This window comes from Hemitrygon akajei, chromosome 15 (genome assembly GCF_048418815.1).
Source record: "Hemitrygon akajei chromosome 15, sHemAka1.3, whole genome shotgun sequence".
In the NCBI taxonomy this organism is placed as follows: Eukaryota; Metazoa; Chordata; class Chondrichthyes; order Myliobatiformes; family Dasyatidae; genus Hemitrygon; species Hemitrygon akajei.
Window position 1 is genome coordinate 66,626,960 of NC_133138.1, and position 13,226 is coordinate 66,640,185.

A 13,226-nucleotide genomic window follows, 5' to 3' on the forward strand; every position below is an offset into this window, starting at 1 on the left:
CTCCAGAAGATTAGTCAAGCATGATTTTCCCTTCGTAAATCCAATTATATATAATATAAAATATACCGGTAATATTAATTATATAAATAATGTGTTCATAGGAGCTGGTCAGAAGCTGGGTATCCTTGCAAGGCATTTCTCTGAGCTTTTCCACACACAGCATTAGGAACGCAATAGAAACCTCTTCTCCCTATACTTAATTGAGTATGGCTCTAACAACGTTCAAGAAACTTGACACAATTCAAATCATGGAGTCCATCTGATTTATCTCCACACTAAGTATTTATTCTCTCCACGAGAAGCAAACTGAGGCTGCCAAGTTCGCCATCTAGAGGTAACACTGCAGGAATGCACCAAGATTCCTTTCGGGTTTTCAAGAAACAATCACATGTAGAATCATCTCCAGGTTTCAAATAATCCTGACTTGGAAACATGTCACTAGTCTATCACTGTTACTAGTTCTACAGCCTGGAACTCTCTACCCAACAGCATTGTGGATTTATCTTATAAAGAAGGATTTGCAAGTAGTTCAAGAAGTTGTATCAACTTCATTAGCTGTAGTACCTACATCTCAATTTGCTTAACATTTTTCAGAAATATGATTTCCTATTAAATGTATGTTCCCTTATGTAAATATAATCACTTTTAATGACAAATTTACATATTAAATACATTTAAATGAGCCAAACAAGATCGAGTTTTAGACTATAAGACATAGGAGTAGAATTAGGCTACTTGGCCTATTGAAACTGCTCCACCATTCCTTCATGGCTGGTTTTTATCCATCCCAAACCCATTCTCCTGCCTTCTCCCGCAACCTTTGACACCCTTACAAATCAAGAACCTATCAACCTCTGCTTTAAATATATGATCACTCAGAAGGATTTTGGAGGGAAGTGGGCAGGAATTCCAGAAATCCAAGATGATTGAGAGCAAAGCCCCTGGTGTTATGGCAAGAAGTTTGGGAATGTGGGGAAAAACTCAAGAGGATCAAAAGAGAGCTTCAGAGAATTATGAGGCATACTCTTCAAAGAATTATTTATTATTTGGAATACAGCATGGAATAGGCTCTTCTGCCCCATCAATCTGCACCACCTCGCAAATCTCCTGACTTAAACCAAGCCTAATCATGGAACAATTAACAATGAACAATTAATCTACCAATCGGTACGCCTTTGGACTGTGGGAGGAGACCAGAGCACCCAAAGGAAATCCATGCGGTCACGGGTAGAATGTACAAACTCCTTATAGGCAGCAGCGAGATTTGAACCCAGGTCACCTGCACTGTAAGGCATTTGTGATTACCACTACGCTGTCGAGCCACCCACAGTTATGATGCAATATTCCTATTCGGTCTGAAGAAAGTAAGTAACTTTGAAGACAATAATGATTTGTATTTCTTGACAGAAAAGGAGAAATCAGATAATGCAGACCTGAAATGGAATTACTGTAATTTTCCAGTTGTTAGTTGTTTTATGCATTGGTGTGAGCATTCCGAACGATCATTTGAAGTGGCACTTGACAAATACTGGTAACTGGCAAAAGTACAATTACTGAGTTATATCTTAGTATGGTTGAATATGAAAATAAACACCAGAGCAAGAACATATTATTATTTGATCATAACAGTTTGGCCATGACAGTCCCACAATGAAGAACTTGCAATCATTTACTCCCCAGAACAATTTAGTTATGTCAACTTCAACAGGGAGAACTACACATTCAATGAACAGTCACAAGGCTATGTAGGATTTTAAAATTCACAACATTTGGTCAGATTTTAGATCAATAAATTGATGGGAGAAAACAGAATATGGGAATCAACTTGCAAGAGACCTAAAACAGTCTGTAAAGAGTTCAACAGTTGTGTAGTAATAAATAATAAAATGATAGTGACATTGGATAAGTACTTTCTCTTGTTTTTACCACTGAAGACAAAAAGATAATTGTGAAAATAATGGGAAACCAAGGGTCTTATGAGGATAAAGAATGGTTGAAAGTTCAAAAGTTCGAAATTAGTTCATTATCAAAGTACATATACGTCACCATATACAATCCTGAGATCTGTTTTCTTGCAGGCATACTCAGTATTTCCAGGAACCATGATAGAATCAATGAGAGACTGCACCCAACGGGGTGGACAAATAACCAATGTGCCAAAGACCTCAAACTGTGCAAATACAAAAGAGAAAATAATAATAATAAAAAATAAGCAATAAATATTGGAAACATGAAATGAAGTCCTTGAAAGTGAGCCCATAGGCTATGGGAATCATTCAGTGATGGAGCATCTGAAGTTGAATGAATTACCCCCACTGGTTCAAGAGCCTTGTGGTTGAAGGGTAATAACTGTTCCCGAACCTGGTGATGTGAGTCCTGAGGCTCCTGTACCTTCTTCCTGATGGCCGCAGCGAGAAGAGAGCATGTCCTGGGTGATGAGGGTCCTTGATGATGAATTCTGCTTTCCTGAGTTAGTACTCTGTGTAGATATGCTCAATGGAGGGGAGGGCTTTTCCCCTGATGGACTGGGACATATTAACTACTTCTTGTTGGATTTTTCATTCAAGGGCATTTGTGTTTCCATTCTAGACTGTGATGCAACCCGTCAATATACTCACCACCACATATCGATAGAAGTTTGTCGAAGTATTAGATGTCGGGCCGAATCTTCCCAAACTTCTAAGGAAGTAGAGGCACTGCCTCTAATTTAAGGTGGGGGGTATCTGGGAGGCAGGATTTAAGGGTTGGCTCAACATTATGGGCTGAAGGGTCTGTACTGTTCTATGTTCTTTTTCCATAATTGCACTTATGTGCTGGGCCCAGGACATGTCCTCTGAAATGATAACACCAAAGATTTTAAAGTTGCTGACTCTCTCCACCTTTGACATCCCAATGAAGACTGGCTCATGGACCTCGGATTTCCTCCTCCTGAAGTCAGTAATCAGCCTTGGTGTTGTCTACATTGAGTGAGAGGTTGTTGTGGCACCACTCTGCTAGATTTTCAATCTCCCTCTTAGATGCTAATTCATCACCACCTTTGATTCAGCCAATGACATGGTGTCATCAGCAAACCTATCTATGGCATTGGAGCTGTGCTTAGCCACAAAGTCGTGAGTGTACAGCGAGTAGAGCAGGGGGCTAAGCACACAGCTCTGTGGTGCACCTGTGCTGATGGAGATTGTGAAGGAGATTTTGTTACCAATCTGAACTGTCTGGGGATTGCAAGTGAGGAAATTGAGGATCCAATTGCACATGGAAGTATTGAGACCAAGGTCTTGAAACTTATTAATTTTGAGGGAATGATAGTATTGAATGCCAAGCTGGGTACCTCAGACAGGTTAAAGACATTGGTGAATATTTCAGGCAGTTGATCAGCACAGGTCTTTCATACCTGGCCAGGTACCCCATCTGGGCCCGATGATAAAGAGGTAGTGGTCCTACTATCTGGAGAAATTAATGGGATTAAAAACTGAAAATTTTTTCTAAACTTGCTTACTTACAATCTAAGATTTTAAGGAAGGTTGCTGCTGAGATAATGCAATTATTGGCTTTGATCTTCTAAAATTCTCCAGATTTTGCAATGGGCCCAATGGATTGGAAGACACCCAATGTTTCATTACTTTCAATCCCACCATTCAAGAAAGGAAAGAGGGAAAAAAATAGGTCAATTTGACATATGTTAATTAGTAGTAAGACACTTGGAAAATCATAATATGATTGGCTGATATCCACATTGATTAATAGGGGGGCGACATTCAGAACGGTGAATGCTTTGGATAAAGGAAATAAGAATAAACTGCTTGACTTTATGATGGGATTATCCAGTAAATTTTATTCTCTGAATTTTTTCTCAGTGCTTTGTATATTTTTTTTGCTTCTGGTAGCTATCCAAATATATTTTGCGACTGAATATGGCTTCATCATCCTTCAGGCATTGTATTCCAGCCCATACTAATTAGCTGTGTAAAAATGTGTCTTGTTTCCTCTGATCTTTTGTTAATTAACACAAATTTATATCCTCTGGTTACTGACCCTTCTGCCACTTATTTCCTTTATCCATAACATCACTATTCAGAATAATCCTCCCAACACATTTTTAGCCTTACCTACTCAGTAAAATTACCTCAGCATCTTCATCTAATTGATTAAATGTAAAGGTCTTGGAGAAAGGCAGGAGAGATCTGCAGATTGAAGTCAATGTTCTAGCTAAGGAAATAAATAATGTTTACCAACGGTTTATTGTAACTTCCTTGCATATGTACTTTATTCCATGCATATTAAAATAAAGAATGCCTTAACCATTTTTTGCAACTCTTTTTAAACTGAGCTAATTAGTTCATATTACAAGACTCTTTTTTCCCCACCAGTGTACGAAGGGTGATTGATAAGATCGTGGCTTAAGGTAGAAGACGTCAATGTTAGAAAACCGAGCACATTTATTTTTCAACATAGTCCCCTCCTACATGTGCACACTTAGTCCAGAGGTTGTGGAGCGTATGGATCCCTTCTTTGTAGAAGTGGTCCACAGCAGGGCTGATTGATAAGTTAGGGTAGAGGGAGATCAGTTATACAGCTCTTGTTACATGCACGTGCAGTTAACTCTTGAGTGAAAATGCTGAAAGTCTGAAGTTAATAACTCATCTCCTTCTACCTTAGGCCATGAACTTATCAATCACCCCATGCTGTGGACCACTTCTAGAAGTCCAAGACTCCAACTTCTACAAAGAAGGGATCCGTATGCTCCACGACCGCTGGACGAAGTGTGTAAATATAGGAAAAATAAATGTGCTAGGTTTTCTAAAACTGACTCCTTCTACCTTAGGCCACAAACTTATTAATCACCCCTCGTATTTCACTTTATACTTTTCTGCTTGAAATTTCATCTGGCGTCTTGTCTATTTCACCATTCTGTATTGTTGCAGCCTGTTACTAACTTCATTTGAATTTGCAGAATTTGACATTACACCCTTTACTCCCCAACTCACGTCACTAATGCATTTCAAAAAGAACAGTTGGCCCCAAACCAGACTCCGACGCTACTGCAAACGTCCCTCCAGGATGAAAAAACTAATCGTGTTCTGCTTTCCACAGTTCCTTAATCCCGTATGAATTAATGTTACTGCTAACAAATCTAAATAAATGACAAACTTTGAAAATTAATTTGCATATAAAGTGTCAATATCGTTAATGATCTTTCATCATCAAAAGCTCTCAATTCAGTCAAGTGTAATTTCCCTTCTATAATCTATAATGACTTACTTTTTAAAACATCTCTGATGCACTTCAAACAAGAGACCCCTTTCACAAATCAACCACAGATGCACACACAGGCATGGACAAAATAAGTGAAAGTTTGTGTCAGCTAATCTTGTAAAGTTCACTTTTATCAGCTCTTCGTGCTAGCTGTCTAAAATCTTACTTCTGTGAGATTTGTTGTTCCTTACTGCTCTATGTCTCCTTATATAATTAAGCAGCTTGGGAGCTGAAACAAAGTGGCCCATTGTGACCCACACCAGACATTTATGTATTCAGCACATGCAACTCTTCAGTCTCTTCAATAGAAGCCTCAGTAGCTAAGTAAGCTAGGCCATTATGAATCAGCAAGCTGTTTAATTCCACCGTAATTTATCCATTGAGATCACACTCATTTAATTCAAACCAGTACAGGCAACCTTTATGTAATCCAAAATTATGTACACATCATACTTTTCCACATCAGTGAGTCATTACAAGTTAAACAAGATGATTTCCAAATATCCTTCAGGGTACTGAAGGAATGTCACATTGCCAGAGGCGTCACGTTTTAGATGAAAGTAAGTGTAAAACGATCGGACGGCTCAGCCCGATCCCGGATCGACTTCCTCTTCCTGTCAGAGCCCCTCACGGTCAGAACCACCCACGTCACGCCGGTGTTCTTCTCTGACCACTGCCTCCTGCGAGCCACCTGCCACCTACGGGAGGACCGGAAGGCAGGGAGGGGGATGTGGAAGTTGAATGTCAAGCTGCTGACCCCAGAGAGCATCGAGGAACTAGAGAAGGAGTACACAGGTTGGAGAACCTTGAAAGCCTTCTTTGATTCCCCAGTTCACTGGTGGGAAGCCACCAAGGAGAACATCAAGAGGTTCTTCATCCGCAAGGGCATCCAGAGAGCAAGGCAGGGGCAGAGGGAACTGCGTAAACTCCAGACACAGTTGCAGCAACTCCTTCTTCTGCAGTCGAGGGGGGTGGATGTCAGGGAGGAACTGCGGGAGGTGAAGGGCCGGCAGGCCCAGCACTTTGCCACCGAGTCCTCCAAGATCATCTTCCGATCGAGGGTCCAAACCGTGGAGCAGGACGAGACGTGCTCACGATTCTTCTTCCAAAAGGTGCACAGGGGGAGCTCTGTGATTCACAACCTTATGGAAGAGGACGGCTCAGTCGCGTCCTCGCAGACAGACATACTGAGGATCTGCAGGTCCTTCTATGCCGGTCTGTACGGAGAAAAGGCCACAGACTCCACAGCCTCCCGCAGCTTCCTGTCGTCTATCACACAGGTCTTAGACGACGGCAAGCGGGAGAGTCTGGAGCAGCCACTGACCCTGGACGAGCTGACTGGCTCCGTCCGTTCCTTTGAGTCGGGTAGGACTCCCGGAAGCGACGGCTTACCGGTCGAGTTGTATTCGGCTCTGTGGAACCGGATGGGCCCCGACCTGCTGGAAGTGTACAACACTACGCTCCTGGCAGGCAGCATGTCAGAATCCATGAGGAAGGGCATCATCACCCTCATCTACAAGCAGAAGGGGGAGAGGGAAGACATTAGAAATTGGAGGCCCATCTCACTCCTGAATGTGGACTACAAGATCCTGTCCAAGGCTGTCGCCAACAGGGTCAAGTCTGCACTGGAGCAGGTGATCCACCCGGACCAAACCTGTGCTGTACCGGGCAGGAAGATCTCAGACAGCCTCGCGCTGCTGAGGGACACCATCGCCTACGTGCAGGACAGGGGGGTGGACACCTGCCTGGTCAGCTTGGACAAGGAGAAAGCCTTCGACAGGATATCGCACACGTACATGGCGGATGTACTCTCCAAAATGGGATTTGGGGAGGGAATCCGGAATTGGATCAAATTGCTCTACACGGACATTTGTAGCGTAGTCCAGGTCAATGGGTAGGAAACAGACAGCTTCCCCATCAGGTCTGGAGTCAGGCAGGGCTGCCCTCTCTCCCGTCTTGTTCGTATGCTGCATAGAACCCTTTGCTGAAGCCATCAAGAGGGATGGGGGCATAAGAGGGGTAACGCTGTCAGGCAGCGGAGGGACACAAGTCAAAACCTCCCTGTACATGGATGACGTCACCGTCTTCTGCTCCGATCCGAGGTCAGTTTGCAGGCTGATCAGCATCTGCGAACAGTTCGAGCAGGCGTCAGGGGCCAGGGTCAACCGCACCAAGAGCGAAGCCATGCACTTCGGCAACTGGCCTGACCGATCCAGCGTCCCCTTCACCATCAGGGCTGATCACGTGAAGGTGTTGGGGATCTGGTTCGGAGGGGCCGAGGCGTGCAACAAGAACTGGCAGGAGAGGACTGCCAAGGTGAAACAGAAACTAGGACTGTGGGGAGGGCGCTCCCTATCGATAGCGGGCAAGAACCTGGTCATCAGGTGTGAGGTGCTCTCAGGGCTGCTGTACTTGGTGCAGGTGTGGCCATTCCCCCACTCCTTCAGCTCAGAAATCACCCGAGCCGTCTTCAGATTCGTCTGGGGATCCAAGATGGAGTGGGTCAGACGGACCACCATGTACAAGTCCCTGGACAATGGGGGCAAAAACGTCCCGAGTGTTGCCCTCACCCTGATGGCCAGCTTTGTGTGTGGCTGCATCAGGTTGTGTGTGATCCCAGGTACGTGGGCACCAAGTACCACTACGTGCCCAGGTTCTACCTGTCGCCCTGGCTACAAAGGATGGGTCTGGCCCCTTTCCCGCGCAACACCCCTGTCAGCGGGTCGTTGCTACCATACCTGTCCTTCGTAGAGAAGTTCTTTCAGGTCAACGCCTTTGACCACAGGGTCATCAGGCAGTGGTCAGCACGTAAGGTCCTGCAGGCACTGCAGGAGAAGGACGTGATGGACACAGTGGGGTGGTTCCCTGTGCAGACTGTCCAGTTCATCTGGCAAAATGCCTCATCGCCAGACCTCACCAACAGGCACCAAGACCTCACCTGGCTGGCGGTGAGAGGGGCCTTCCCAGTCCGATCCCTCCTGTACACCCGGAATGTCGTCTCCACACCCCTCTGCCCACGGGAGGACTACAGAGAGGAGGAGTCGGTGACCCACCTCTTTGCACACTGTGGGTTCGTGGAGAAGATGTGGAGGAGGATGGAAGGGGCAGTGTCGAGGTTCATCCCCAGAAGCTGCGTAACAGAGGGCTCTCTGATCTACGGGCTGTTCCCGGGGACGCACACGGAGACCAACATCCGGTGCTGCTGGCAGATCATCAACTCGGTCAAAGACGCTCTTTGGTTGGCCTGAAACTTGATGGTCTACCACCACACGGAGATGTCAGTGGGGGAATGCTGCCGACTGGCACATTCTCGGCTGCAGGAGTACGTGCTGAGGGACGCACTCAAACTCGGTGCAGCCACCGCAAGGGCCCGGTGGGGAAGGACCACAGTCTAGGTTTCTTCTCCCGTGGGAGTTGAGGGGTAGGGGGCTTGGGGGTATACACCCTGAATGTAAATATGAAAGAACAAAGTGCCACGTGGGTGGCAAAACTTTAGAACTTTGAAATTGTAAAGACAGTAATGGTACCAACTGTAAAGAATTGAAAGTCTTTGAATGGTTATTGTATATAATTTTATTTTTGAATATTTTGTTTTATAAAAAAAAGCATGTGCACGTATTGTACTTGGTGCAAACACGTAGTCCCATGACACCATTAAAAAATAAGTAGGGGTGATAACCACCATCTTCTGGCGATCTTTATCTATCAACCAATAGTTCCAAATGGCGTTACCCCCATTTTATTTAACATAGAATATTACAATGCAATCCAGGTCCATGTCCTTAACTCATCTGCCTCTACCACAAACCCAGCAGTCATCACTCAGTGTAAAAAACGTACCTCTTACATCCCCCGTATACTTCCCTCCAAATCACCTTAAATTATGCCCCCTTGTATTAGTCATTTCTGCCCCTGGAAAGGTCATTGGCTGTCTGCTCAATCTATCCCTCTTATCATCTCTATCAAGTCACCTCTTTTGTGGCACGTCACGTCATGAAAATTGACTGGCATACTGCTTGTTACACTTTGCTGACATCAAATAGGTGTGCGTCTTTTTGTGTACAAGTTTGACATTTTAATTAACAGAGTGTTCTTTGCAAATTTCCCAAGACCTACTTGCTAATATTAGCAAGTAGTTAGTAGATGCAGATGCATCAGCAAACATGTTAACAATAATTGAAGAATGAGGCTACATGCCTCATCATTCAACTCTTTGGAATAGTACAGGACAACTTCTAGAGGTTAATATACTATTCCAGTAAAAGTTCATTGCAACATTAAGATGGAATATAATCTTGGATGTGCTGATGAAATGTGACTTTATAAGCTGGGTCTGTATTGGTAAGTAAACTATTGACATTTAACGCTTTCCAAATGTGCTCTAATTCTATTTTAAGATTTTACAGTTGAACCATAAAATACTTGGCCTCGTCTAAGTTATGTAGAATATAAAGGCTTTAGTTGGATTTTGTCTTCAGACATACAAACCTGAAGAATCTCACCAAATTGAAGGGTAACATTTTGTAAAGTGTAATAGATTTTGTTTGCTGTATATATTATTGAGCAATTTAGCCAAAAGCAGATAGAAGATAAACAATGAAATCTGTTGTCAAAATTAAATTGTATGTGTTCATAATATTTTCATAATGTTTTAAATACATCACACAGAGTTTATTGAAAGATTACACAAACAATATCATTTATGTATTGGTGGAAGAGCTAAATGAAAATATTTATTATCCAGCGATTTGGTAAAGATCTAGAACTTGCTGGCTGAAAGGGTAGTAGAGACAAAAACCTTCATCACATTTACAAAGTACTTGCGATATTCAAAGGATATGGACTCTGTGTTGGAAGGAGAGTGAGTGTAGGCTGGGCAGCTCTTCTTGACCTGAACAGATATGTTGGAACAAATGGCTTCTTAATATGTCAGATTTTCTACAATCCCTGGTAGATATCAGGTAATAAATATTGCTGCTATTTCTTCACCCATTTCTTTCCCTATATGTTTCTTCAATTCAGATCATACAATGTCCTATGAAGGAATTTCTGCATGACTACCGCCATTTTCCAGCCTAAATTTAGCCTTCATCAGCTTAACCCCAGAGTATCTCCAACCAGCATAAACCTTTGCTTCTCTGAGTGCCCTGTCATACTGAACTTGTGACAAGTAATTTGAATGGTTTGCAGTCAATTAAAAGATTACCTTTAACAAGGCTTTGTCTAACCTCAATCCATAGCTCACTTTGTTGTGGGAGCAGTGGGAAGGAAGGAAGAAGAAAGCTATCATTTCCCAACTGGTCAAGGGATTTGAACTTTATCATAAAGTGGGTTTAAATAAATGTGAGCGACACCCCAAAACAGGGGTTCCCAACCTTTTTAAATGCCATGGACCGATACTTTTAAGTGAGGAGTCCATGGCTCCCCAGTTGAGGACCCCTGTCCTAAAGAATCTCATCCAAGAGTGACTGTAGATGCTGGAAATCTGGAGAAGCACACACAAAACACTAGAGGAGCTCAGCAAGGCAACAACAGGTATGGAGGAAAATGAACAGTCAACATTTTAGACAGAGACCTCTCATTTAAGTATAAAGAGATCATCCATTAAGGCAAAAATATGGCAAAATGTCTTTTCTACTCTTCTCATCAAAGGGGAGTGGAATTAATACTGAATACAGTTGATTCCAGTTAATTGGTCATTGGTTAATCACTTATTGGGACAACTCAGAAACTAATTGAGAAAATAACTGGGATTCCCTTCATTTATTTGGGACACCATGCTGCATGCGTGCACTTCCATGGTCGTTAGACACACCACCACACTTTCAGCAAAGTTTTTAAATTGTATCAGTTGTATGCGTGTTCAAAGAGCGATTTTTGTCACTTATAGTTAGCAAGAAATAAAACAGACAATTTAGAATTGTTTTGCTCTCTTCACTGCAGTTTAAAGCATTCATACTTGTGAGTTGCCAGAAATAGCTGGGAGTAAAAATGAAATGGTTTCACTGCTTCAAGAAGTTAGAAATTATGAAGAATTGGAGGACACAATCATTAACTGCAATTGTATAAAAGCAGTGCATTATCCCCACTAGCTATCTGGACCAATTTTGTTCATTTACAGCCAAAAGAATGGGAATTCCACTGTTGATAAATATTAGGAATTGATACAGTTTTACAGTACTGCAGTAGTGTTCTAATTTGTTCTGTATTTTATTTAAATATATTTTTAACTATTTCCATGAACCTTCAGATCTAAATGTACTGGTCTTGGTGTGGCCCAACTAATTGGAATCCTCTATTTTTTTTTAAAAAAGGCAGAGCTAGGTAAATTTTTGGTTGGCTTAGATTTATAGATTCAAGATTGGTTAATGTCCTTTACACTTGTATTCAGAAAATGAGAACAAATTAATTATTACTCTGGATCCGATGCACCTCAAAAAGCACACAAAAGATAAAGAACACAGTAATAACAACAAAATATGAAAACACAAGATAGTTAAGTGATACTAGGCTGTACATAAGATGACTAACGAAATAATAAAGTAGTGATGGAGTTAGTGGGCAAACATTTTAATCAGCTTGAATGCAAATTAGCAATGATTTTTACAGAACAGAGAAGTCTGCAGGAAACAAGATCCCTCACTCTGCTTCTCATTTGCATTTTCAAATGTGCGTTCACTACAAAAGCTACAGCGAATGCCTCAAAGCCAGAGAACTGACTTAGTGATTCATTTTTACATCAAATGTCAAATGTTGAACTTTGCAGGCATTTGCTAGCTCTGACAGCATCAATATTGTAAAAATGTTATTGTTTAAAATATGATCAGAGGTGACTTAAAAATACAATTTTCAATTAAAACCTTGAAAACTCAAGCATGTCAAACACTTTATTAAATGCTAACAATTAGAAGTCTAATCCAGGTTGGCAAGATATTAGGTTGAGCACCAATTATAAATGATCAACAAGAGCCAGTCCATTTTTTAAATTCCTTTCTTTTCAGAATGAGCTGTTAATCATATTATCCAGGATTCCAGTGAGGATCAGTGGGCTGATATTGTGGCTTTTGAGTTTGCTACTAACAATTTTATTTCAGCACTATCAATTAATAAGAACCCTGCTACTCCCTCTGTCCTGTTCATCCACAGCATTCTTTAATGCAAACCATAACAAAATGTGTGGGCAATATTTATAAAGAGCAAGGCTTATGTTAAAATATTTAACAAAATGCTTATTAACATGGAAAAGTGTTTCTTTAGGTTTTTTCCGTGTTCATATTTTAATGCTTGTAACTTATCTGATATACTATAGTAAAATTCTACTTTTGTGCATTCCAATGATAATTATGATAAAAACAGAATTTCATTTATGCAGCCTGCACATTTTAAGCTGGAGATCTATTAAAATGTATTTAATTTTTCTTGATTGAAAATCCCTAAGCAACAGTATGAGAAAGTTAACATTTTGCTTGTTCTACAATGAGGCACTTTGGTTATTGTATCATGGCAATTAGTGACAGAATGTGGGTTTTGTTCTCACGACAAGCATTGCTGTCCTTCATATATGGAGGAAAAGGTGATAAAGCATGTCATTCATTAACACAGCAATTCAGCATCTTGCTTGGACACTGCTGTGGAATGGATTACACTTTCCTTCCCAGATATTAATCTAGCTTTAAAAAGATCCAAATAGTTTCTTGATCAACACACCTGAAACTGGCCTATTTAAAAATATATAAATTTAGTTAATCAAATGCAAATTTTATGGATGTCCATAATGGAATATGAATTTTTATCTCCAGTTTATTAGTTAACACCGCTGAATTGACCCTGTCACCATTTCCACAGTATAAATTTTATTCCTGGCACATCCTTGAGCAGTAACAGTGGCAGATATGAACTACATTTAAGGGTTTTGTGACAAAGAAACACATTGCTTATTAGGTATAGTCTACAATTAAACAGAACAATTCACA